Source organism: Oryzias latipes, chromosome 1 (assembly GCF_053564925.1).
Source record: "Oryzias latipes strain Hd-rR chromosome 1, Olatipes_Hd-rR_3.1".
In the NCBI taxonomy this organism is placed as follows: domain Eukaryota; kingdom Metazoa; phylum Chordata; class Actinopteri; order Beloniformes; family Adrianichthyidae; genus Oryzias; species Oryzias latipes.
Window position 1 is genome coordinate 37518573 of NC_136237.1, and position 27867 is coordinate 37546439.

Below are 27867 nucleotides of genomic sequence, written 5' to 3' on the forward strand. Positions count from 1 at the left end.
AGAAGGCTTTTACAATAGATTAAAAGATGATCGGAGTGGGACTTTAATTTTTATAAGATTCTTACAAGGAAAGAAATAGCAGAAAGTATTGAGTTTAGCCAGTGCTATCATTAAACTGTCTCTTCTCTAGATCATTGTTGGCATTTAGTCTTTCTGACCACAATTTTACAAAAGGGAAGTCTGGTATGTAAACCTTTGGGGTATTATTTAAGCAAGAAACTGATTTTGAAGGAATTTACCTCCTGACATTTATTCATTAATCCTGCTTTCCAATGCTTTGCCCTCTTAAAACAACATGGTCCCTTCTTGTACAAACTTTCTCCATGCTGCTGGCATTTTTCTTTCATAGTGGGTGCACAGTTGACAAAAGATTTGCAGCTTTGATTTCAGTGGGGATAGTTTGCCTCGTGTGATACAGCTCCCCTAATGGTCACCAAGGCTCCAGTTGACTTTTGATGGGCAATGCCAAACAAAGATATGTTTGATCTAGTTCAAATGTGTACTCTGTGGTTAAAATGTGTTGATGTCTCCTTTTCAGGGCACACCTAATTCAAACTCACCACAGTAAAAAAGTCGTTTTTGGGAGGAAGCAGGGATGGGTGACTTTGATGTGAATCTGAAATGAGGAGCTTGTGTGATACAGTGCACTGTGCCCAGAGAGGTGCCGGTGAGATTGGCGGGGAATCATGGCCCTGGAACATTATATCTGCTTTTGGTAATTACACTGCGTCTCAACATGGCACCGTGCCACACAACCAAGAGAGGTGTCATTAAAACTCCTCGGTTTTTGGAAAAGATAAATGCGACGGCCTGATAAACAGACAATTACTGCTGTCCTGAAGTGCCAGTTTGGCAAGACTCGAATGATGGAAAACACAGAAGACGTGTTTTTGATGTGGCTCGCATTGTAAGCCACTGTCATAAAGAGCTCTGCTATCCTTAACAATATGTCCTGCCAGCATTTCAACAGAAAGCTCATTGCAATTCTGTATGGCACATGGAGTAACAGCTTGATGTTCGAGGAAATTGTATGCTTTGATGCTGATTCAAAGCTAAGGATGTGATCCATACAACAATGGGCTGCTAGGTGCCAGAATAAAAAGTACACTCAAAAGGTTACTCTGAACCACATAAATGCAGAAACCCAATTAGGTTTGAACAAAGTATTATTTGGACAAGGTGTAGCTTTGATAGAATTTAAGAACACTTGCATCTGTCTAAAATTTGCTGTAATATATTGATGGAAGGTTAAATGTTTCATTTTGGCTTTGGAGCAATCACTTTTGGAAAATCCTCAAAAAGCAGGTTTATTTTTCGGATGAGTGGTTGTGAAGGCAGTCTGCTTTTGTGCAACAAGTAGAAAAGCAACGTTTTTAAATAATAAAAAAACAACATTATTATTTAACACGGCCAAACGTGTGTTTGTGTGTGCACGTGTGTGTGTGTGTGTGTGTTTGTGTGTGTGTGTCTTTAAACGACTGCACAGGCTCACTGCCCAGAAGAGAGAACAGTATTTTTCCATTTATTCAGTTAAATCTATTTATAATTATTTTGTTTTTTGTTTTTGTTTTCTTGGTCCATGTGATTTGATTTTAAGCAAATGGAAACATTAAACACTTTTCAACTGACTGTCCAAATGTATATTTGCAGAGGGGACACCAGTTCTGTCCACCAAAGACAGAAAATGAATGTATGCTTTTAGAAATTGTTTAAATGACACAGCTTTATGAAATCATTGGATAGTGTTTACTGCAAGAAAGGCATTTTGGCAAGGCTATTCTTAGCAAAATGTTTTAATTTAATTTTTTTTAAATTATTATCAAGGAATGGCTCTAAACTAGTTCATGTCATCTGATCTTTATTACATTTTTTAAAAGGTTTAATTCGTGTAGAAAATGTAACTTAAAGTGTGACTATTAGGACTCAATACAAGCTGCAGGGAAAATAATGGAAAGGGGATTAGCCCGTGTTTGAAGACTGTGTTGTTTGCTCCGAAGAATTAAGGACAAGAAGCAAAATTAATTTAGCTAATTATCAATTTACTGTTTTCTAACAATAAAAAAAAACAATCAAAACATGTTTGAGTGTTTTAGTCATTTTGTGTGGCAGTTAGGTAAAAATGACATTCAATGAATCACATTCTTAGAAAACATAAATATATATCACGTTATGCGTCTACAGATTGGGATCTTTTGGAAATTTGCTTCAAGAATTTTTTATAAGTTTTCTTTTTTTTCACTTCTAACTGAATGCCCCTAAACTAGATAAAGGTCAGAGGAGGAGCAGGGAATAACATCAGTGACGCGAGACTTGGAGAGGAGCTTTTTTGAATGTCAAAGCATTACATTGCAGTTGTTCAGGACATGTATAAGAGCTGTAAGATGGTGGTTAGATTTTCTGTAGATGTAAAAGAGAATTTCAACGTGGAGATGGGACTGCACCAAGGATTAGCTTTGAAGCCCCTTCTTGTTTGCTGTGGTGATACACAGACTGGCAGGTGAGGTTAGACAGGAATATGTGGATCATAATGTTTGCAGATGATATTGTGATCTGTAGTGAGAGCAGGGATTGGGTGGAGGAACTCTAGAGAGATGGAGTTTTCTTCTAAAAAAGTAGGGAATGATGGCACTCTACTGCCAGGCAGAGGATTTGTGTGTAAATGAGAGGGACTCAAGTAAAATGATGAGGTTACAGGGAGCAGAAGTGGAGAAGCTGAAGGACTTAAACCACTTGGAGCAAACAGTACAGAGACAATGAAGAGTGTTGGAAAGAGGTGACGTGTGCAAGCAGGTCAGAACAGGTGATCGATGGTTTCACATCCGATGTGTGACCAAAGAGTGTCAACAAGAATAAAAAGAAAGGTGTAGAAGACTGTGGTGAGAGCAGCCATGTTGTTGGTTTAGAGACTCTGAGAAGGAGACAGGAGGCAGAGCCGGAGGAGGAAAATGTTGAGGTTTCCTTGTTAGGAGTGACCAGCATGCATAGGATCCCATCAGAGGAACAGCTCATGGTAGATGTTTTAAAGATGCAAGAGAGCAGACTGAGATCATTTGGGCACTTTAGGAGGAAAGATAGTGATGTTGCTAGAAGGATGCCAAGGTTGGAGCGACCAGGAAGGAAGCCAAGAATAAAGAGGAGGTTCATAGTGAAGGACATGAGGATAGTTGGTGAAGATTAAACAAATGCAGATGATTTGCTGTGCTGATATTTAAAGGGAGCAGGTAAAAGAAAAAAAAATACAAAGAAAATTCTATAAGTACATCAGTCATTTCCACTGATGAAATAACTGCAATTAACTTGGCGATTAAATGTAGAGGTAGACATAATTTAAGGGGAAAATTAAATGAGAGAAATTCAGTTATTTTTAATTATAGCTCAATAACACACATTGTGCAATGGCCATTTAATCTTTTTCGAGCGGTGTAAATAGCACATGTTCATTATAGGAAAACACAATTTCAATTTCTCTGTCAGTTGTCTCAATTAGTGGCTTTACATGAGAGAGATGAGCAGGCGACTGATGTCTCCTGGTTTCTAAGGCTTGTGAGTAGCACCAGCTTCTGAAATGCTCAGTTTCATTCAAAAGGAAAATATCTGAAGTGCAGTGAAATCCAATTGAGGATTTTTCAATCGTACCTGTGTCAATGACAAAAAGATAAGTAATAAAAACAAGAAAGACCTTCCTATTCCATGCTACGTTGAGCAGATAAAAAACATTTTACTAAATATTTTTCTTTTTTTTTTTTGCTGATTATACTATTTAATGGGTGAAATAAAAAAAAATCTAGACAAGTGATCGGTTCTAGGCTTTAATACTGAACAAAGTCAAAACCCATCAGTCCTGGCTTCAGTCACAAACTTTGATGGAGCCAGCAAAATACTGATCCGACAGCAAGAGGCATGGCTGAAACATGACAGTTTTCTTTTTTTTAGGAAAATTAAATTTAAAAGTAAAAGCATACCAGTTGTACAGATACCATGGAAGAATAAAACAACATACACCAAGCAAATGCAAAGGAGAGCAAATTTGAAAACAAGCATCCTTAGAAAGTAAGTATTCTGTGGTTTCACCGTCTGAAGAAGTGTGATAACGTTGCAACATTTTGTCAAAACTCCTTCGATTTGAAGGAGCCTTCAGATCCAACCAACAAATGCCACATCTGGTTCTATTGTGTTTAACAAAGGCCTCAAACAAAGGGAACTTAATTCAGTCGCAGGCCATTACCATATTAAACATAACCATGGGGGTATCAGAACCGTGGATTGATTGATTAAACATGAAGTTCTGGTCCTGTCTGGTTGAAATTAATATGACCCAGCAGTTGGTTAAAAAAACAATGATTTAAGATAAGTTGCTGATCCTGGTTTTGGAAACCACGATTTAAAAGAATTCTGTTTCTGTTGCAGTTAATCCAGCAGCTATGAAGACAAAGAAAAAAACAAGAAAAAAATGATTATGCCTCATTAAAATGCTCCTTTTTTCCACTAATTTTTCTTCTCACCTTTGTTATAGTGTATTTACAGAAAACAGGAAAAATGAGAAAGAAAAAAAAAACATGAATCTCAAACACGTATACTAGAAAATCATTATAAATGAACCAGTCAAGTCGGTTTATTTTTCTTTGTAAAATCAAATAATGACTTTTATAATTTTGATGATGGCTTATAATTAAATGCATGACTAGTTTACATCACACATCACAGTTTGGAAGTTATGCTCAAGTTTCTGAACTAAACTCTTTAATGACCTAAAATTTCTGTCTTTTTTTTTCTTTTCTTTTCTTCTGCCTTAAAAGAAAAGTAACATCCTGAGAGCAGATTTGAGCATGGCCCTTAGACAACAGCTCTACTCTAAATCCATGCTCTCATGCATTCCAGCATTAACACATGCACTAGTGGGCTGTTCTGTTTTTTTAATCCTCCTCTGAACTCCACAGGATGGCAACATAGCACTACATTATTAGTGTAACCTCCACGCAGGGTGCTCATGAATGTTTTGGAATGAGAAATATGCTTCCAGGGTCAGTTTGTGCTGCGCTGAAGAGGCAAAACGACAATTCCATTTAGACTTTAATTAATGGACAGGAGAGAGCGGATTCCATTTCAAGGTGCTGGAAGAAAAAAAAAAAAGAGATATGGCCTGCTAAAAGGTTTCTCTCTATGTAAAAAGAAAATAATTGAATGCAAACCTAATATGAATGATAACAGTGAAAAGTGATGTCTCAAGTAATCTTTTCCTTTATCATTTGAATTCCCTGAAGAATAAATGAAACGGTGTGGGATCAGAAAATGGAGTGCAACCTGAAGATGGGCCGAGTGCTCGTCCATTGATTTCCAGTAGCAGCTTTGTGGATGTGCACTATATGCATTTATCAGCAAATGGTGCATTTTATCACTGCTCAGCCACTCCAAATACAATTTATTTAACCATTTTCATTTATGCTGTTATATTATAATAGAATCACTTGGTCTCTGAAACCTTTTGGATGGTCGGGTTTGTTTTCCAGCAGATTTTGCATGAATATTTGCAGAGAGAGGCGTCAGTGGATATTTCCTGCCATATTTACAAATTCACTTCTCCTTAAAAAGAACATGAAGTTTTTGACGTCATGCACTTTAAATATGTTTAGAGTCACAACTGAGCCAGGTGGTAAATATACTGACTGAGGCCCTTTTCTTTGTGTACTACTGTTTAGTTCATTTTCTATGCCAAAAAGAAATACGCTTATGAAATAAATTCTAAATTTTATATAAAATAAAATATTGAATATCAAAACTGTTTTTTTACAGTACACACACATCTCACAATGTTTCATTCCTGTTGACTTTACACACTACAAAATCTACAGTAGTTTATGCCAGTTCTGTGAGCTTTTCTTGTTGCTGCAAAAAAAAAAAAAAAGCCAAAGTCTAAAAATAGCAATTTTGAGAGCTTTCCATTTGACTTGATTGTGGCTCTATTAAATATATTTTTAAAGTTTATTTTAGCTTATTATATGCATAATAACACATTGTTGTGCAATGATGGGACACTAACTGTAAATACTGTGAACTCCTAATACCTTTTGTTGATGTTTTCTTTTTTTTTCTTTTTTTTTATCAAAGCCATCAATGCAAATTAGAATTTTGATTAAAAAAAATTAATTTATTTTTCATTTATTTTGTGTTTTTTTTTGATACATTTGGATCATTCTGCAAGCAAGGTTTCACCCCAACAACATGTATCCAGAATCAAGTTAAAAAAAGGTGAATACATTTTTTTTCACTAATGCAAACGCTGCTATAGGAGTTTTTTTTTTTTTGGGGGGGGGGGGGGGGGGGGGGGGCCGTTGATCCATCCCTTGTCTTCGTGTCAGTCTCCCCCTTTGTCTGTAGACACAGATTGACTGTTGACAGTAGGGGTGTGTATGTATGTGTGTGTGCGTGCATGTGTGTGTGTGTGAGGAATGAGGGGTTGGACAAATAAAAGGCACGAGGGAAATAAGTCATAAAGAGTTCCAAGGAGGATTTGTCAGAGATATTAGCAGAGGATGAAGAGAGAATGGGAGCAGAAAAGTCATGCTGCATTTCAAAGGAGTGTAAACATCCACTGTTCAACGTATTACATTCATTATAGATGGATGGCTCATTAGTAGATGATGGATTTCTCAACTGTTTGCTCTGTTTTACTCTCCACTTTTTTGCAAAAAGCATTTTCCTGTCAGCGTCACACACCTAAAATCAGTTCATGAGGAAAATCCCATTCAATGACTTGGAAGCATTTTAAATGGGTCAGGCCATTCATTCATACCCCTGGAGATGTTATGAATGGTTTTTAGATGAATGGTAAAAGTATCAATTTATTCCACCTGTTTTTGAGCGGATTCCAGCTGTTTGTTATGTTAGTATTGCTCCAAAGTTGGTCATTTGTGAATCCCCTTCATTTCTTTAAAGCCATGTAAGTCTATTGAACTTGGCATTTTAAGTAATGCCCTTTTTGCTGCTGCTTACTAATCTGCTCTGTTTTGTTTTGCTTCTTTTGTTGGCATTCTCACTGTTGTCTCCCGTGAATGTTGGACATCCAAATACAAGCAAGACTTTTGCATAAGCAATGCTTCATGGTCTGGCGCTTAATGAATATCCCATCGACACAGCTGATGAACGAACGCTGACTGAAACACACACTAACATATGTACACACACTCAGCAGGGAGAGCTTATGAAAACAAAGGATGGTTTTTGGGGAAAGAAGTGAAAAATCACACACAAAACAACACAAGCAAGAGATGTTTTGTGTCGAGTATCAACGTCATTTATCTTTATTTACCATTCGACTATTTAACCTTAAAAAAAAAAGAATAATGCTACAGTAATGATAGTGGTCACTTCAATTTAATGCAGTCAACTAATAAAGAACAAGTTATAGCAGATGTTGTCTGATGGTGCTACACAATACAGTAATGCAACTAAAATAGATTTGTTAAAGTTCTTCTAATCCAGGATATTCCACATTGTCTTAAAATCCCATTATTTTTTTGAACATGTTAGAAACACCAGAAAATACAAATTTTAATCAAAGTGGGTCATTAATTATGTTTTAGTCATTACTTATAATTGTAATTGACCAACAAATTCATGTAACAGTATTAGGCATAATCCCAATACTGAGCAAAATTGGCAACAGTGGAGAGAAAAAAAATCCCTCCCAATGGGAAATACAAAGAAATGTTCGGCAAAACCAGACGTCAGCCGTTTATCTAGAAAAAAAAAAACAATGCAGCAAAAAAACAACTAAAATTTAAAAATATCAAAATCCCACATGGAGGGATTTTTTTTTCCAGAACTAAGGTATTTATCGACAACTTTTGATGATCACGAGGAGTTAATATTTTTCAGTTGTGAGTGTTAAATTCCCTTAAGTAGAACCGCTCAGTTCAGGCTCAATTTAGTTAAATGGCTTGAATTGTTTTTTTATTTTGCTTTTTCACAGTTAAATGTGCAAATTTGTCACTTTTTCTCAAACTTTTGATTTAGCGGGGAATTACTGCTACTCTAAACATTGCATTTAACCTAACTTTCCTGTTTAAATTGTTGTGCAATGTAAAAAGAAAAAAAAACTGTTTATCTCAGCTGCTTGTACTTCATCCATGAAGTAAGAATCTTCAATCCTGTAGGAATGCACACAGAGAAGACAGCATCTCTTTTCTAGCGTCAAGCAAGATTCATAAAAGCTGTGTCACTTGCAGTCATATCCTCAACTGTGTGAGACTGAAAATGCAATTTAGTTTAAAAATGTGTTTCTTTTCTTTCATAGACGTTTGCAGGGTATCCTGCTGAAATAAGCAAAGCTGAAAGGTTTTTTTTTTGTTTTTCAAACTTGTTTTTCTTGAATACTCCTGAGGGAGAAAGCTGCTCAACTTGTTTGTGACTCTCTTCTTTACAAAAATTAAATTTGGAAAAGTATTTACGTTTAAAAAATGTCCTAATTTTAGTTTAAGGGAAAAGAGTGTGAGGAGGACATGGTCCATAATAAGGTGCCCTGAGGTGCTATTCACATCAACAAATCACTCTAGCCAAAAACATATCAAATATCACTTTGACAATTAAAAAAGAAAAACAAGTGATATTAATAAAAAAAAAAAGCATTACATTTTAGAACTCAAACAAAAAAAATCCAGAAACAAAAACACAATTTCAGAAAAATTCATCAAAAAATAAAATATTTGGAAAAATAAAAGCAATTTCCATAAATCAAAATGAAATGCTAAACAATCAAACAAGGACAAAACCTGAAAAGGTAGGTATTGTGGAACACCGCTGATCTGATGATGATATCCAGTATCACTTCTTACCAAAAAATCTTTGGTTTAAATGATGGAAAATGTCATCATCCAGCAGCGATGTGCCAGAGTACTTACCTCTTCCGGTTTCATCTTTGTTTCATTTCATTTTGATTTCTGAATATTTATTCTGTTTTCCAACTTATTTTTTTTTGTTTTGTTTCCTTTTTTTTTTTACTAAAATCAGCAAAGGTAGGTACTATGGGACATACAGTCACTACTTTAGGTACTACCGATTTGTTTTTTCAGCATTTCATTTTGATTTCTGGAAATGCTCTGGATGCCATGGTTCGAATACCGACTAGGACCTTCCTGTGTGGAGTTTGCATGTTCTCCTCGTCCATGAGTGGGTTTTTTCTGGGAACTGTGGTTTCCTCCAACAGTCCAAAAACATATTTCATAGGTTGAATGGTTACTTTTGTTTCCCTAGTGTGTATATGAGTCTATGTGGGGGTGATTGTGTGCCCTGTGACAGACTGGTGACGTGTCCAGTACCCCGTCTTTGCCCAACAGTACCTGGGACAGGCTCTGCCAACCTCGTGGCCCCAAAAGGGATATAGTGGGTCAAGAAATGTTTTTTGCGTCAAGGGATTTGTTGGTGCGTTTTTTGCACTTCAGGGCCACCGTACAACTATGACCTAAATCCATTCTGCTGTGTAGCTGATACTCTCACGTCAAAGTGGTAAAAGAAAGATTTCTTCAGGAGCTTTTACTTCCTCTGTCAGGCTTTCCTGCAAGTTAGAGCAAGAACTAAGTCAATATTGAAATTATGAAGTAATAATCATGTAAATGAGGGATGTTTTAAAGATGAATAACAGATTTAGATGGTATTTGTGTTAAAGCAAGTGTTGGGATTTATGTCCGTACTTTGAGGCTCCGTGAAGGAGACTTTCTGTCATAGGTGGATGTCATGAGTCACTAGTCAGCACTGCTCAGTAACAAAGGGTCAGGCTCTGTTAAACACACGGCAGCATGAGTACAGAGAGAGGGAAGAAATGGAAGATGCATCAAATTAACAGAGATTTAGACATCCCCTCTCAGAGGACAAGATGAGAGGCAGACACACGGGAAACTATTATTGTTGATTGGCTCATTTGGAACCGACAGTCTCTCCCTCTCTCCCACACACACACACACACACACACACACTCCCACAGATGCAAAATACACTCACAAAGATGCTGTAACAGCAGCCAATCACAACATGGGGAGCTTCTTCCTTGATGTCATTTGCATAATGATAAAATCATCATAAATGAAGAGCTGCTGCCCCCCAAAAATGACCCCCCCTGTCCCTCCCATTCACCCACAAAAGCAGTGACAATGGCACAGAGGTGAAAGAAATAGTCTCAAATTTAACCCACCTTTTTTTATATATATATACTGAATGTGTGTGTGAGAATTCCCTGGATTACTGGAGTGTTACTGTGACCAGTGACAATACGCTCCACTGAACCCTGTCACCTAGAGGGAGAAAGACTCACAGATAGAGGGGGGAAAAGCTGAGATGAAAAAGAATAGACAGAGGAAGATGGAGCGAGGGAAATAAAAACCAGTGGAAAACTCTACAGGGAACAAATGAAAGACGGGACAAAAAGGACGTAAAAGGAGGGGAGAGTAAAGACGGCAGCAGCAGCTCAACAGATGCCGCTCTGTGGATCCTTGTGAGTGTGTGTGGAAGGCAGCTTTTTTATGTTTATCAAGGAAAAGGATAGCAGATATCCATACACAGCTGCCCCTCAACATGCTGTTATGAATTCACACTGTGAGCCCATACAACCCCTGTATTTTGTTCATACAAGAGCTGCTAGGCAGATTCTTGGACTCGGGTGGACTGAGACGGGGTTTGCACTGTTAGAAGAAGCAAATATTTCTTAACTATACACTGTAGCCCAGTAACTATTCTGTGTATTTTAATGCAAAACAGTCTTTTAAATTTGAGAAAAAAAGAAAAAGAAATAGCGGAACAGAGATTGTGACATATTTGCAGTGTTTCCTTCCTTTTTGTGCTTGTATTTCATTATCCTTGCTTGGGGGCCGGTTTAGCTCGTGCTGGTTTGTGGCGCCTTCCGTCCGAGAAACCAGTGTTCAAATCCAGGCTGCTCCCTTTTCCCTTCTCTGCTGCTGTGCCGGTCCCAAGCCTGGTTGGATTGGGAGGGTTGCGTCAGGAAGGGCATCCGGCGTAAAAAAATTGCCAAGTTAACCATGCAACTCATCCTCAAGGGAGGGTTGTTTCACTGTGGCGACCGCTGATGGGAGTAGCCGAAAGTGAAAGAATTCATTATTCTTGCTTTTAATCTGATGTGGTGTTTTTCTTAATGTTTATATGTCTTTTTTTTAAGCACCATAACAGCAAGTTGATGAAAGGTGCTATATAGGAAAAGTGATTTAGTGATTTTACAGTAATATGAACAATGTAATTTTAACAATTATGCAAAGTTACCTAACCATGTAAAAGACCCAAAACTTGACAGACCATCATAGAAAGGTGCACGAATTCAATTCTAAAGTATTTTGAAGTTTTTTTCCCGCCTTTATGTACATTTTATTTTTATTTTCTTCTGGATTGGGATTAAAATATTTTGAACGAGTGTGTTAGTGCGTGCTGAACCTAAGCTATACTTATTTTCTAATTGAATGTATTTTTTTGTTTTTGTTTTAAACAAACCAGCCCCAGCAATCCTCAATAGAAAAATAAAATGTGCAGAAGTGCTTATGAGTAGTATGTGGCAGTGATGTGTGTCCTGTGACAGACTGGCAACCTGTCCAAGGTGTGAACCGCCTTCGCCCAACAGTAGCCTGAACAGGCTACGGTGACCCCATGACCCTGAAAGCAGGTTAAAAAAATGGATGGCTGTTTGCCACAATAAAGCAAAGAAAACAAAAATCCAATAAAAAGCTAGACGTTTGCTTTAAAAAAATGTAGTCTTGTTATTTTTCTATCTATTTTTGTGGAAACATGGATGTAAAAAAGGAACATCTGGTTGTTTAGTTTATGTTTTAAAAAAGGCTTTAACTGATTGATTTTTTTTTCCATTAGGACATAAATTCCAGTATGGTCATAATATATTGTTTGTCATTATAGATAAGGATAACACTATTTGGTTTCATCTTTTTCTTTTTTTCTGTCGAACAAAATATGTTGTTGAAGCTATGGAAGTGACACTGGACATTCCCTTCAAAAAGTTCGAATTAACCTTTTTTTTTAAAGCCGTTTTTGACCCAAATAGGTATTGATCTGATGTTTGGAAAACTTTCACAAATCTTCAGTACTGCAGACAGTTTTAGGTTCTGTTTGAATGGATGAATCAGTCTCAGTCTGATCCTTTCTGTTCTATAATAAAAACTTTACTTTAACCAATAAGGTTTTTAATAGTTAATCTAGAAGGCTACCGTATATAAAGTTTTACGCATGACTTTATAAAATGAAAATTAACTGTGAGCAAAATTTGTGTTACTTTCTTGTTCAGTTTTTTTCAGGGTTTGATTGTTTTCTGTTGTTTAATTTAGAGATTCTCCAGATTATTTTATTCTTTCTATTTAGCTTTGAAGGATGTTTTAAATTTTTAAAGTTTTTTTTTTCTTGTCTTTTCTTGTTTATCTTCAGTACATGAATTGGTTGAACAGCCACTTGTGTATTTGTTGTTTTCTTCCCTGGATTCGGCTGCTCTTTGCTGTAGCACTTTGCTGTTTTTGCTGGTCTGTGTCATGCCATTATGCTTTTTGTTCCTTTTAAAATAAAAAGGTTGGTATTGACTGTCTCCGAGCTTCATCTTGTGCGTGGCACACTCCCTCACTTGAAACTACATTCACCATAAAATGTAGTTATCACACTGTTTTAAGAAAAAAACATCAAACTCTACCAATGTAATAATCTTGTCAAGGTAAAAGTAGTCATGTGCAACATAAAAAAACAAGTTATATATGTAACAAATGAAAAAAAAAAGTCACAGTAGTCTTTTTTTTGATTGAACTATTTGTACGATTGGTATGCATACCTCATCTGAAAGGAAGCCGTGGAGAGTTTTTCAATATTGTCTTGTAATTTCTTGTTAAAAAAATATTAGACCTTCAGTCTTCATCAGAACAAATAGAAATTCATAGTTCTGCTTGCTGAATCTACGAGGCAGTTGTTCATTGCTTCAAAACTTCAAAACAACACAGTTCTGATGTTCTGTAAACCTCTCTAAGTGTTGTGAAACTGCAATTACTGCAAATTTAGAAAAAAATAAATCTATAAACATGGCAAAAAGAATGAGGCTAGGAAGAAATATACCTGGTGAAAAAACATTTCCCTTTTAGAAATAAATAAGATGGAAGATAAAAAGATGCCAATCTCACACAGATGTGAGCCACACAGATCTGACAATACGTGTTTGAATCTTAGCACTGACCTTCACATCCAGCAGTTATCAAAATGCAAATATACAAAAAGCACTTCTTTTTAAAGCACAATAGAATTGATTAAACTTTTGCAACAATAAATTCCTCTCTATGATACTTTGCTAAAGACCGTGTCTTATTGGTCAATAGTTTAGGATGACTTTATCTGCATCCAGGGTGTACTGCTTATGGTCTATGGCATACTTATTATTCAAATGCTCTTCAATTAATTAGGCATTAATGGAATAATCATTTAGACAGTAACTTTGTTTAAATATTTCAACTGGATTGAAATGCAATCAATAAAGCTTCTATTATTCGTGAGTACAATATTGGTTTCCCTTGTTTGATTTTTTTTTTTGCAATCTTAAAGATGTAAATCAACACTTTTATGGATGAACTAATCACACAGTTTGAGGGTTGTATGAACCATAATTATTTATTTTATTTGTTTTGCTTTTCTGCACTTTAAACTTCTTAGTGCAATGTCCTAGAGGTCAAATACTTCTTCTATTGCCTCTGATGCTACGTTCACTCCTGACATGTGACACGTTAAACTTGCATTCCTTAGCAATCGTTTAGACCATTGCTAAGTATGCCCAGTATGACCATGGTTCATACTGGGCAAGCAAGGATGGGCTTCTTCTTTTTCGTTTACTAGCATTTGTTTGCCAACTACGGTTGGAAAAGGCGTGGTGAGAAATGTTAAACTGATGCAAATCTTATTAATCTCGCTCCCGGCTTTTGCTTTCACAGCTCTATTGAAAGAGTTGGTGTCATAAAATTCCGGCCAAGCACAAACCATAATTATTAACTTTGTCTTAATGATCAATGTTCAAATGGTTGGCACTTAAGTGAACTAAATGTGACCTCTTCCAAACATCACTACCAAATCTGAGTCCCTGATTGATCAAAGGCCAACCTGCAACTCGTGTTCTAATGGTCGCTTGAACACGGGTGGCCTAGCCCACTGCGAAAATAGCTCCAAACAAGAAGAACCATGAAGAAGTGGATGATGCTACCACACCATTGTCTCAACAATCTTTATCCTTTTTCTTCCAATTTTTCCTGTTTAAAAAAAAAAAAGGCGTTTTTAGTGATGACCGCCTCCACCAACGAAGGCTCGCATTTGATTGGTTAACTACTCAGTGATTGTTGGCTGCCTTGTAATTACTTTGTTCTTTAGTGGCGTGCCTCACTGTTGCCTCTATGTACAGAAAACAGACGGTGGTACACTTAAACATACAGGAACATTTTATGCCATTAAAGTGTTCTGCAGTGAAGCTTCAGGTGAATCAAATCCAGCTGCAGCCCAGTGAGCGCATGGACATAAAAACAGCCAGCAGGAAGATTAACGTTTCAATGGAAAACATCAACGCAGTTGTTTGTCCTCTAGAAACGTAAAGAGCAAATACCTGGGATTGCTGTGAATTATCTTTGTTGCTGTGATCTTGCGGAAAAAATCAATTGCTTATTGTTTACTTTTTATGCAGCTTAGTAACAGCTACTTATGTCCTTTAATGATGCATTGTCCATAATTTACATTTGACTAATCCCCTGATGGGACTAAACGTAGCAGAAATACACTGTCAGTATTTTTAAAAAAACTACATACATCCTAGAAAGACGAATAAAGTTCAACAAATAAAAAAATACAATAAAACAATGTTAATTTATCATCAACAGCAAAAAAAAAAAAACATTAGAGGATAATTGTCCTTTGGACTGTACAATGCTGAGGGGAGATGAAATGTTGCCTTAAAAAAAAAGGTTGCAGTTCATGAGGTGGCTCCACGATGAATTCTTAGTTGTTGTTTTTTTGTTTTTTTTCTAAAAAAGGACTAGGATCTACCATGACGTTTTTTCTGTAATCTGGATTAGGTATAAATGGAATAATACAAAGTTGATGCATCAGTACTCCTTACAGTTTTGTCTGAAGCTTTTACCTGTTTAAACTTAGTCAGACCTTTGGTTTCTTGCACTAGTGTTGTATTTTTGTCTGATGGATTGATGGTAAAACACATGAATAATATTGTATTTGTATTCTCTTATGTGTTACTGTAATGACATGTTATGGTTACAGTTTTTTTATTTAAATGGTAGGGTTTTTGGTGACACACTATTGCAAAACAGGCCGCTTAGAAATATGTCAAAAATTGCTACCCTATTGGTGAATTTTCGTTAAATAAGCAAAAAATAAATAAATAAATCTGCTAGTGGGGTAAGAAAATTGGTGCTACCAAGAATTCTTCTTTTATGAAAAGAAGTCTAGTCACTAAAACATGATTTCTCAATTTAAGATAATTTTGCTATTGGTAAACTTTCTTAATAAGACAGACATTTTTTCTTGAAACAAGGGTCTTTTATAACTTTCCTATAACGTTCAGTTTTTGCAGTGTGCAATTCACATATTGATTTGGCACAGAATGCTGTTTATTGTGGTCTTAATCTGAGGCCTGAGACTGAGTTTCAGGCCATAAACCTGTCTATTTGAGCTGATATGACAATAAAAGTTATTTGAATCATTGAACCATAAAATGGCCATATGGGTCACCTGAGAAAGCTTTGTTATTCAACAACCCTTGTGATGTTTGGTCTGTCTGATGAGCGGACGTGACAGAAGAAAAGTTGTGGGTGCTGCATGAAAGCGCGGCCTCCAAACGGTCTCTGCCATGACCGGAATGAGAGGAGCTCCGCTGAGTGTTGCTGACATGTCCTGAGGCGAGGTTAGCTTGGAGCAGAGATGGGGCTTTTCTCTGACCTTGACTGTGAGAGTCTGTTTTAACTCTCACAAATGAACAAGCAGCCTTGGAGTTTCAGCCTTTAGGCTTCCATAGCCAACAAAGACCCATCCTTCATTAAGAACACTGAAGCCACAGAGAAATAGCTTCTTAATGAAAGATGCATTTCTGCTTCACCTGTGCTCTCTTTGAGTAGCCTCAGCAAACTATTGATATAATTGCTGTCACCTTCTTCTGTTCTTTTGTAGGTGATAATTTCCTTAAGGACTCTGAAATCAATACCTTAATTATTTTCTTCTTTCTAGTCTTTGTTTTTGTCAATTGGTACCTTTTACCTCCCAATCCATTTACTCTTTATTTCCAATCTGACCCGTCTTCCCGATGCTCTTTCAGCATTTCATTTAATCTCCTTCTCTGCACCTTTTCTTATAACACTTGATCCATCTATTTTCTTGATCGCTTTTTTCTCTTTTATACCTCTTAGCCTCTGCTCCCCTCCTTCCTTCCCTTTTCGTGTCTCTTGACTCTGTATGTTTTGCTATTACTCCCTGCTTTTATCCTCACTACTAGACCTTGCCCTTTCACTCTCCCCTTGTTCAGTTCTCATTTTCTTTACTTCCTTTGACCTTTCTTCCAGAATTTATTTGCACAACTCTAGTGTTTTTGAGAAAAACTAAACAAGCTCAGGTACAAATATTTATTTTTTTTGTGCAACCACTGGGTTTGCTCATCCAAACACAGCAGATTATTAACAAAAACCAAGGGAGATGCTTTAAAAAATCTATATAATTACACACACTGCATGACACTTTCCTGGGATCAGATCTGCTCACACAAATTATGTAAAAATGGCAAGTGGCCAGTTGATGATGAAGATGAGTTGAGACATTTCTATCCAAAGTAACCCACAAAGTTTGTGGCATTCATACCTTCAGGGCAACATGCGGTCAAGACTTGATCTTTTGCTGAGGGCCTCTCTATTCCACATGATCCTAACTGGTAACTGAAAAGAAACTGTCCTCCCAAACAGCTGCAGAACCACAGAGGTCAATGTGGGCCAAGTAAACCTTCAGTCATCACTCTCATGACTCAGGTTGTTGACTTGACATCTTTGCTACGCAACGTGTGTGAAATTGTGTGAGCTGTGAAGTTGCTGCCTAAAGCCAAAATCAATAACAATCATGATATGGAACCACTTTTTTTATGAATATTTCAGATATGTTCATTTGTGTATCGTTTTTTTTAGGAAGCTTTCAAAGATGTTAATGCGTATTAGAATTTTGCAGCCTTAATTTTTTGATAGGCTTCATAGTATGATTATAAATCGTTTATTTGTTGTACATCCGATCATTCTTCAAATAGGATCTTGTTCAGCTGATAAAATCTTGCCGTTTACAGAAAATGTGATTTTTTTTTTTTCCCCCTTCAACGTTCTGAGGAACTGTTAATAATAGCTAAAAAAAAAAAGAGAGAAAAAAAGTTTGTTTTATATGGAAACATGTAGTTGACTTAATATAGGCACTAATAAAACTTTAGATTAGTTTTTGGTTAGGAACATAAAACAAAATAAAAGACAAATGCAGCTACTATACAGAACAAATAACTCCACAGTTACTTAACTTACCGTAATTTCCGGGTTATAGAGCGCACCCGATTACAATTTGCACCCACTCATTTCCACGTTTTAAGCTTGCTTATTACATACATAAGCCGCGCCAGAGTATAAGCCACATGCATTACGCAACGCCATCAGCTCGACAAAGCAAGTCCTGACTCACAAACTGGGTGCAAATGTGGGAGGATACAGCATTGCGTAAGTTCATGAACTTGAATGCACCCACATCTGCCAAACAGCATGCATGTCAATTCTGTTCACAGGTTCCTTAGTTATGTTTTTTTTTTTTTTTTTTTTTTTTACTTATTGAAAATTGAGGTATCATACATAAAATTACAAACAGTAACCATATAATCAACATTACATCCCTCAGTTATGATGAGGAAATTTACCTCCGCGATTCCCCATTTCCCATGAGTCTTAGGGGCCAAAGGTGGGGCCAATGCCCTGTGTCGCCACACTGTTGTACGTGTTTAAGAATGAGCAAGGAGCAGCAGTGGATGGAGGGGCGAACGGGAACAGCTCTCCTTCCGCTTGTGTCGTGTCACCATTATGGTAGTAACAGGGCTGGTTAAAAAAAACACACCAGTAAAATAAAGCAGCGGCGACTGAGCCTCAGCGCGGCGCATGCGTCAGAAGTTTCCTTCCACAACAAACACTGTTGCTCCGCGGACACCTATGTGCTCCGCGCTCGCCCCGCGCGCTCCTTGTTTCCCCTTCCTATCTTCTCCGACACCCCTGGCCAGGGCGGCTCCAGGGAGTAGCGCTTCGTCCCCATTGCGCCGTTGGACGGAGCGAATCGTGTCTATGCAGGGCAATCGGACTTAATGCTGTACGTTTTGGATGAGGGGCGGATGCGTTGTTACGTGTGGGAGCCTTCAGACTGCCATCGGCCCCGCAGCTCTATGTGAACGAGCAGCAGGAGAACATGTCTCCAGCTCACACGGCGGCTGTGAGCTTTTCAAAGTAAAATTCCGCTCAGTCCTTAGAAACCGTTAAAACGATCACGTCAATTTGTGTTTCCAGTCGTGTCCCGACAAAATAAAGGCTGATGTTATTCCCACATATTTACGTGCAGCCAAGCTGCAGATTGCAGCTTTTCCGTCAGCAGCTGACCGGCTTTTCCAAACCTGTTGGTGATGGTGGATTTTTCACACTGCTTTTAACGATTGCTTTTAACTTGAAAGCTGCGTCATATTGTAGTGGCGATCATGTGCACGTTGGGTCTAATGCCACCAAAGGATTCTGGGATGCGGCTGGGCATGCGTGTTTCTTTTTGTTGAACCATGACTGAAGTGTCTAAGATCTGAAGTCAACTCCATGCTGTTTGGCTGCTTAAAGGTGTGTTCAGACATAAATAACTTGTTGTTTGGAGTTAAGTAAGCATTCAACCCATGCTCTGAAACTGGAAGTACGTTCATGGCGGCCGGCAATTAAATCCGTAAATAAGCCGCGTTACTGAATAAGCCGCGGGGCTGTAAGCGCAGGACAAAAGTAGCGGCTTATAGTCCGGAAATTACGGTATTTTACATTTGGTGCAGATATTTTGGTTTATTTAACGATGATTAACCATGAATAGAACTGATAAGGACTTTAATCTACAGTCAAAATAAAGTTAAAAGTTTGGACTTGTGAAACTTGATATAATTCAGATTTGGTTGAGGCAGAAGATATTTAGACTACTGCAGCTTTTTCTGTAGATGGCTCTGATCCCAGAAGAAAGAACCTTAATGTTTTGGTTTTTGACATTCTGGCATTGTTGCCAGGAGGGAAAATGTTGCATTTCTTGCATTAGAATGGTTGCAGATTTTTTTTTCCACCACCCTCAGCACAAAGCTGATGGCTTTTGATGCCCTCAGTCTGTCAGGGAAGTATGGTACAGTTGCAGGCGCTTTCAAACACGATTTATACAGTCACCCGCCACCCACTGCACTGTTCTCATGTCCAGAGAAGAAAGATCAGAGAGCACTTGGACATGTGGAGGGACCGGCTGGGACCTATTTGCTCCCCTGCTCAGTCAAAGCTCAAGGGTTTTGCAGAGATGCAGGAGAGTTCCCATTCTTTGTTGAAAGAGTTTCATGAGCCATCTGCACTCCCTGAAGACACGCTTTTCTGCAAGTACACATTTTTGGGAACATACAGTATTACACGTTTGTTACTTATGGCTGCAAGTTTTTAATTTCTGCATCACGAATATAATCTAGCTAATTGATTTCTATATCTGCTTTCTCTTTTTTTGGAAAAGACAAACTTCTTAATGGCATCTTTTTTTGGTTCACAGAATATTTTATGAGTTTCCTAATCAGCTGAGAAAAGAGATCATCTAATGAATGATCTGCATAAATTATATTCTAAAAGCAAATGATAGTAGAGAGCTCCTTATCTATCTATTACAGCAATAGAATTTTGCTCTATTACATGTAAATTTAAACTATTGCATGTATTCCATAAGTATAGATACAGTACCATTGGAAAAATATTTGTACAGAGAATTTATACTTTTCTGTTTCAGTAAATCTTCTGTTTGATTGGGACACTGCACTGATGCAGCAGAGACTCATACATGTGTGCAGACTGTTGCACTGTGTGCTCAGTGGATAAAGGGTCTTTGTGTTAGGACACACATGTTATGTTGATCTGTCTGTTTATATAATACTTCCATTACATCTTCTTTATGGCCTTGTCTTGCATCAACATGTGGGATGTTTACAGTGAATGAAATCTGGAACCCCCTTATGAAATACTGAGGGTGCATGTCCCCTTGGTGAGGCCCACATAAGCTTTACGACCAACTTTTCATGCTGATAATTTGACAAAGACATAAAAAATGTCAGATTTGTTGCAATAATTACATGTTGGAAAGCCTCAATCAGATTCTGTAAGTACTGAAACAATTCCAAGCTTTTAGGTTCTGTCCTTTACTATGCCAAAACTTTATATCCATGTCTTCATTACTGTAAACAAGTTGCAGGTCCTGCATCTGTGCAATTAGAGAAATACAACACAGAAAGTTTCATACAAATATATTCCTGAACATTTTAAAAACTCAAAATCTACTTTCTTTTAAACCATCTCGTCATTCTTGTTGTAAAGTTGATCCATTTTTCATAAAAGTGAATGGGTACTGACTTGTAAAATGTGTTCAAGATGTGACTTTATTTTGTAAAGTTGCTTCAATTAGGAAGGGTAATAAATAAAGCCTTTTATGAAGATAAATGAATTTCTGACTTGTTGCTGTGTGCTTTGCATGATGGTAGCTGATCGGCTGGCACAGACTTTTTCAGCTCTGACAACAATTTCAATTAAACCTTCACCATCAGTCCTAAAACTTTAATCACGAGCTGAACCCAGTGAATCATTTGGAAGATCCAAACATGTTTCTACTCACACACAGCACAGTTAAGTGCAAATTAATGGCTTTTTCATGTGGTATCACTTGATGCATAGAACAGTGTTCTCAAATGACACATTAAAATGATTTCCTTTGCTGATTTTTCTGTGGATAGATGAATAGGAAAGTAGACAGTCACACACACACACAGTCCGAGAAGTACATCAAGAGTCCTGCGAGTGACCCTGAGGAGAAACACGAGGCCCTGTGAATACATGCACATGTGTCTTTGCATGTGCTTGACTGCAAACTGCAGTGGAGTGAAAAAAGGCCTTGATTCCACGATGGGCGGACAAAATAAATATGAGACTAAAGACTCTATCCTTATTAAACCAGCTGTTCTAAATGGTGAGAACTTTTACACACATTCGTCTTTCTTCTAAAGAAGTTATCTACAAATTCCATTCAGAACATAGACGTTTTATCTGCCTGCAGCACAAATTCTGCTTGTACAAACACACACACACAAGTGACATCTGGAGTATTTCTGCCTCACTGATTTAGTTCCCATTGTTGTAGGACTCAGACCAGAGCAACTCTCTGTCTTCTGATCCTACAAAAAAACGGGAGAAAGTATTTTAAACATTGCATAAAATAGTCAGAACACTTACTAATTAAAACTACAATGCCTACGTTTTGTCGGGATGTCTTGTTTTTGTTTGCTGATACTATTTTGTGTCTAAACATAGACTAAATCGTAAAGCACGTACCATGTGGGCTTTTTTTTCAGTGTAAAGTGTAAATCATTTTAAAATGTAATCAAAAGCATTTACTATGTTGAGCAGATCATTGGGTTTACTTTTTCCAAATGATTGCCTTCAGTGCTACAGTAAGCGGCCGCCTGCCATCACCAACCCAGGGGAATGTTCGTTTTCTAATCTTCCTTCAGAATATTCCCTGACCAGTCTCAGAAACCAAAATCTTTTTTCAGCCAGCAGACACACAAGCCACTGATGCCTCTTTACTCCCACATTTTACTTCAAGGATACAAACTAACTAGAAGTTAACTTTCCGAGCAGAGCTTTCTGCAGTTTCCTTGGAAAATGGAGAAAAAACAAAACAAAAACATTTTCATGTAAGTTTCTAGTGTGAAATTAAGACAATTAGAATCACATATAGCCTTATTGCAGTTTAATCACCAGGCAAGAATTACAAAGTGATTATCTTCATACCGCATTATGAAGCATTTCACTGTCAGAAGCAAGTAATCCACATTGTGTTTATTTCTCATGAGCTGTGATTACAATGGCTGCAGTGTTCTCACACATGCTTGATACCTAACAGATGTGTTTTATTTAAAGAAAAGTCAAACAAAGGACAGTTTCAAATGGCGATCAGCTTATTTTTACAACAAAATACAAAATTAAGCAGAATTGGAGCTAGGAGATGGCATTAAATAATGTTCTACCCAAAGAAACAGGTGAAGGACGATGGCAAATTATAGATTTTGGTTAGCTGACACATCAGTTTTGGTCAAGTCTAAGTCCTCTATAGGCCTCCACACACCAGACACAGACATCACAAGATACCTACAACCAAATCGTGGACTGTATTTATATCCAGGTTATTAGTGCTGTTGACTTTTTTTGTAAAAATGAAAGAATAAGAAGGTAAATCAGTGTAACGGGAGTGAGCCTCTGCTTTGCATTATGCAGGGAGCGACAATCTATAAGCAAGCTTCAGCTGTCTATTCTATTACTGCTTAAAAGTGTGGGAGGGCACACAACAACACTCGCTACTTGTTGAGAAGTGTTTGCTGCACACCCAAGTCTTAACAATTCAATAATAACACGGAAGAATCTCATTTGTTGTCTCTGGATTATTTTGAATAAAAGCTTTTTTTTTGTGGTAACTAACCTTTTGACACAGGGGGTGTTGCAAGCCCCACCTGAATAACACATTCGACCGTTATGCCATCAAAAGAAATGCGACTTATTGTGACACAATCAGCTGATTTATGCTGATTGTGTAAGCACCTCACCACTGTAAAGTGTGGCATGTAAGTTTAAGGCTGCTTGTCCACGCTTCTTGATCTGCTGGAGTTACGTTAAATGCATAAACCATTGAAGAATTTCAGTAGTCGAAAGAATGTCAATAGTGGAGCTGAAGCTTCGGTCTTTAAGGATAAAAAATGTATTTAATATCACAACAAAGTTGTTCTGTCACTTACAGTGGTGCTGATGTACTGGATGGAAGATGGTAGGTAGACTGTTTAATAGAAATAAAATCCCTTTACAAGTCCCATTTACACAAACACACACATTCACACACTACTCACACCAACCAATGACCACCAATGAAGAATGTGGGGTTCAATGTTTTGCCCAAGGACACCTAATCTGGGATCTTCCTATCAGTGTTCGACCACAATACCTCTGCACGATGGCTGCTTCATGATAATAACAAATAATAAAAGTAAAACTCATACTTAGGACAGTAGAGTAGAGTATGTACAGCTACAACTGTGGCTTTGAAAATAACTCAGCATCTTTCTTCTTTCCAAGTTATACAAGAACTTTGAAGCTTCGGTTATATCCATTTACAAACACACACAGCATTATTTTGACATTTATACATTCAAGGTCTGAAAATCTACAGATGCTGCCCAATGACATATTCTTAACGAGGATGCAGGGGTTCAAAACAACCCTACTTTTCCTTGGCATAGACCCGTCTCTGTAGCCTCAGGCGTGGCCCAGCATGCAGAAGAAATATCTAAATCCAAAAAGCAGATTACTTAGTAATTGCATGCATGCCTCATTGAAACCTTGTTTTGTTGGCCATTTCTTCAGATCAAAGATTACACACAGGCTGTGTACTACAGTCAGCAGAATGCTTAATTATGTAGAAAATACAGTAAGCATGTTTCTACTACAAAGGCTTTTTTTTTGCACTTTTCCTACATTACCTGGCGTATCATATTTGTAGTTGTGTTTTGAGAAATAATAAATCATTCAACAGATTAGTGTGATGCCTTGAAGGACTTCACAGAGAAAACCTTCACAAAAGACTAAACATGCTTTCCATTTATAGCCAGCTTTGAATGAAAAGAGCTGCTGTTGTATGTGTCTGACATCTGATTTCTTCCCTGCATTTTTTTGCAGTATTCACTTTACCTAAGCTGGTGAATGTTTTGTTAGACTTTGTTAGGAATATGTCAAGCTGAGTTGTGTTTTTGTTTTCCTTTGTAGATTCCTCTGATCAAAGTTGGGTTTCTGCTCCCCCCCTGTGATGAGTTAGAACAGGAGGACTAATGCCACCGGGTGACTGCACAGAAATTTCCAGTGGAAACACCAACGCAGAGGTACGACTGTACAGACAACATACTGCAGTGTGGACACAGTTGCTTTTGAACAGCTTGCAACAGTTTGCAGACCATTAGAACCAATGAGCCCATTTTTATTCTCTTAGAAAAGACAAACTGCAAGCTTTCTGAATGTACCCTTTGGATAGTAGACTAACAGGAAAAAAAGACTGATACTTTAAAAAAGGCACAACTCAAAGGCTTTGTGTTAAATGTTTTTTGACGAGTTAAAAAGTAGTAAAAAACTGACTTTAGCTATAGATCTTTGCCGCATCGTAGTGGCTGTATTTTTGCTGCATCTTGACCCTTCAGTAACCTCCTGGGTGATCATTCCTGCTCAGCAACCCTCTCGCCATGTTCCTCGATTCCATGACCTGAATGTAATTGTTTTTGCAATATTGCATTTCATTCCTAAAGTAATGATTGCATTGTACTCCTCATTTAACCTGATGAGATGTGATGCGATGACAGTTGATGGATGGGGTTTCATTGATACAAGAAGGCGAGTGGCATAGAGAGGGCTTGTCAGAACAAGAGAACACAGAACAAAAGAGGCTACATGGGTTGAATCATAATGTACATAATATAGTATAACATATTACAATGTGCTAATGTTGCGGGAAACCTTATTTTACATTATCGCATGACGTAGAGGTTATAGTCAACAAATTGTGCAGTTTACTTGGATGCAACAGACCAACATTCAAAACGTCCAGGTGTAAGTTTTTGTATGTCAGTCTCTTTTTATTGCATATGGTAGTGCTTCCTTGAAACCATTGGTTTTTGGGAGGTTCAGTTTCTAGCTTTACAAGACATTCAACTCATCAATGTCCCCAAACTGTGAAGAACTCCAAGTAGTTCTTTTCACTCTGACACAAAAAGATTTGTAAAACCGATGAAAACCAGTTTGAGAACCCACAAAGTCTAACCAGTCAACAAGTCAGCTCACAGTCTTTCCACTCATGAAAACTGTGAGTATGGAGCATGATGTCGCTGCCCCTCTGTGGAGTGACAAATGGGCAATGCTGCCTCCGATGCACCCTTTAATTTGGGAAGCTAAATGAGACAAAGCGTAATGTTGGCGTAATTGAAGTTTGCAGCACTCCCATCGCGGGTTTGTATTACCAGCGTTCTACCCATTTGTTTTCAAAGTGCACAACAGACACTGATTTCATCAAGAAACTGATGACAGACTGCCTTTGCAGATACATTTAATGACCCTCGACTTTGAATGCGCTGCCCCTCGTCTGTTCCTTTTGGCACGATTAGCTCCAAGTTTGAACAGAACATGCTGTTTCTTATCCATGTTAATCTGCTGCCTTCAAAGCTGCCAGAGTTGAAATAAAACCACAAGTCCACGCTCATTATTCATTCCCTATAAGCCGGCCATACGACTGTCCACCCTATTAAGTTCACTGACATTAAAAGGCGAAGAGCAAATCCTTTTAACCACACCAACGTGCTATTAATATCTGATGCAAACACATCTAATTAACTGTGACATCCCGCTTGTCTTGTTACCACCTTTATAGAAATCCTGTCGTTCTCCCATGTGAATGTACGTCTTACCAATAATGGTAATTGCTCTTATTCTATGTGATCTTCCTTTTACCGATGCAGATCATTACACCTGCAAAGTAACATATTAAGCCATTTCCTCTAAAGAAAATATATGTCCATCATGTGTTCCCTTCAAGCAAAGTGCTGTGCTTTAGTTTGAAAGGTTTGCTTATTTTTTAGAAAAAAAGTTCTTCCATTAAAAAGAAAACCAAAAAGTTTCAACGGTCTATAGTTATTGTGGAGGAAGAAAACATGGGCAGGGCCTCGTAAGGTCATGCTGTATCTCCATCAAAGCACTTTATGCACAGAGCAAATGAAGCACCTTTCAGAACCATTATTAAAAAATCATTATCATCCTTCATCTCTCCCCGACCTTCTACTCAGCAACCATAGCATCAAAAAGTTCACAGCCATCTATCAGTCAGTTCATCAGATCATCTGTCAGCGTACACTTGCTTTAAACCAAAACCTGTAATCTAATAGCTCTTTTCCCACCTAGAATGTAGAATGGTATCAGTAATGATCAGTTTTTCACACGTTCAACACAGATAGAACTTATCCCGCATGCCACATTAACAGCACTGATATGAACTCTTTGAGACATCATCTGTGTCCTGCTAAATATCCTTGTCTCACAAAGTGAGCTCATACTGGACAGCTGTTGTGTTAGTGGCAGTGATAGAACTGATATTATCTGTATTTAACTGTCATAACCATTCTTCATATTTAAAATAGCAGGTTTTTTTTGAGACAAATGTTGTTTGTTAGATCTTCAAAGACCCACTCCAGTGAAAATCATGTTTTTGGGATTTTTAACATATTCTTGTGGCATTTTTATCTTTGATGACAAATATAGAAGAAATCGGATTTAAACTTGTTTCTCAATATGTCTTCTCAATATGTTCGGCTGGATAGGTCCAATATTGCTTGTCATTTATGTTGCACTGGTAATGTTTTGTTCGGGTTGTAAGGGGCTGGTGGGAGAGAGGGTCAACAGACGGATGATGGGAAATGGGGGCAGATTTACTCCGTGCCAACATTCCCGCCCACAACTCAGAGGTGAATTTCTTCTGAACTCCTGCTGTTCTGCAGAAACTATGTCCTAAACATGACGTAACAATTTTTATAAAGACCGCTGGGAACACTTTTGCAATAGATCAAAAGATGATTGGAATTGGTCTCTAACATCAAACTGATCAAATATTAGTTGAATGAATTAAGAGGTGTCGATTAAAAAATAATCATTTTAAATGTTTGGTGTATCGGCATTCAACTGTTTTCCCTCTACACTCTAAATGGATTCAGAGATTTGTTGACAAAGTTTCTTGTTAATTTAATTAAAAATAAAAAAAAGGTTTGGGGGAAAAAGTACAATGAGTGCAATAGCAAAGCCTTTTTTGGGACTCATGTTTACGAAAAGGGTTAGAAACAGAGAAAGACAGATCATCTTAATAATCTTAAAACAGATGCACAGGTTATGATATTCTATGTATTTACTAGTTTAACCAAATCAAAACAAGGAACAAGTCCTATAGTTGGTAAAAGTTGCTAAGTTATAATTCTGTTCAAGATTTAAAAAAATAGTCGAACTTGGATTAAACGTTATAATGCAAAAGAATGAATACATTCAACGCTTACAAGTGCTTTATAGTTTTTAAGGTGAGATCGGTGCAGGCTTTATAATTTGTATGTATGCGCTGCTGTCAATGATAAATATTTAAAGCACAACATCAAAGCCTTGAGGCTGTTTTTTTCTGTACATTTTAGTTTTTATTTGCTCAAATTATCGTAGACTCTGCATAAATGTGAGTCATGCTTTGAGAAGTAATCCGCCTCACATATGACCTTAGCTTAAAATCTTCCATTTAACGTCATTCTGAATCTTTCATTTACACAACCTCATTATTTCTCCAACACGAAACCCTATAAAACAATTTTTGTGATACTTTTTTCATTCAAAAATACGCAATTGTGTGTGTGTCTTTTTTTATTTGAGAAAATGTTTATTGCTCATTCTGAACAATCATGGAGTGGACAGTAAAAACTGGGAAAAT

The 27867-nt window shown here is 37.4% G+C and overlaps 1 protein-coding gene across 9 annotated transcripts in view; it reads left to right on the forward strand.

Moving 5' to 3' along the window:
• Positions 1–27867, forward strand: part of tenm3 (teneurin transmembrane protein 3) — a 709086-nt gene that overhangs the window by 194117 nt on the left and 487102 nt on the right. For all 9 annotated transcript variants that reach the window (XM_078946824.1, XM_078946819.1, XM_078946845.1 and 6 more), the window contains one exon: positions 24141–24253. The gene's annotated coding sequence lies outside the window, so the exon portion shown is untranslated. The remainder of the gene's footprint in view (positions 1–24140; positions 24254–27867) is intronic.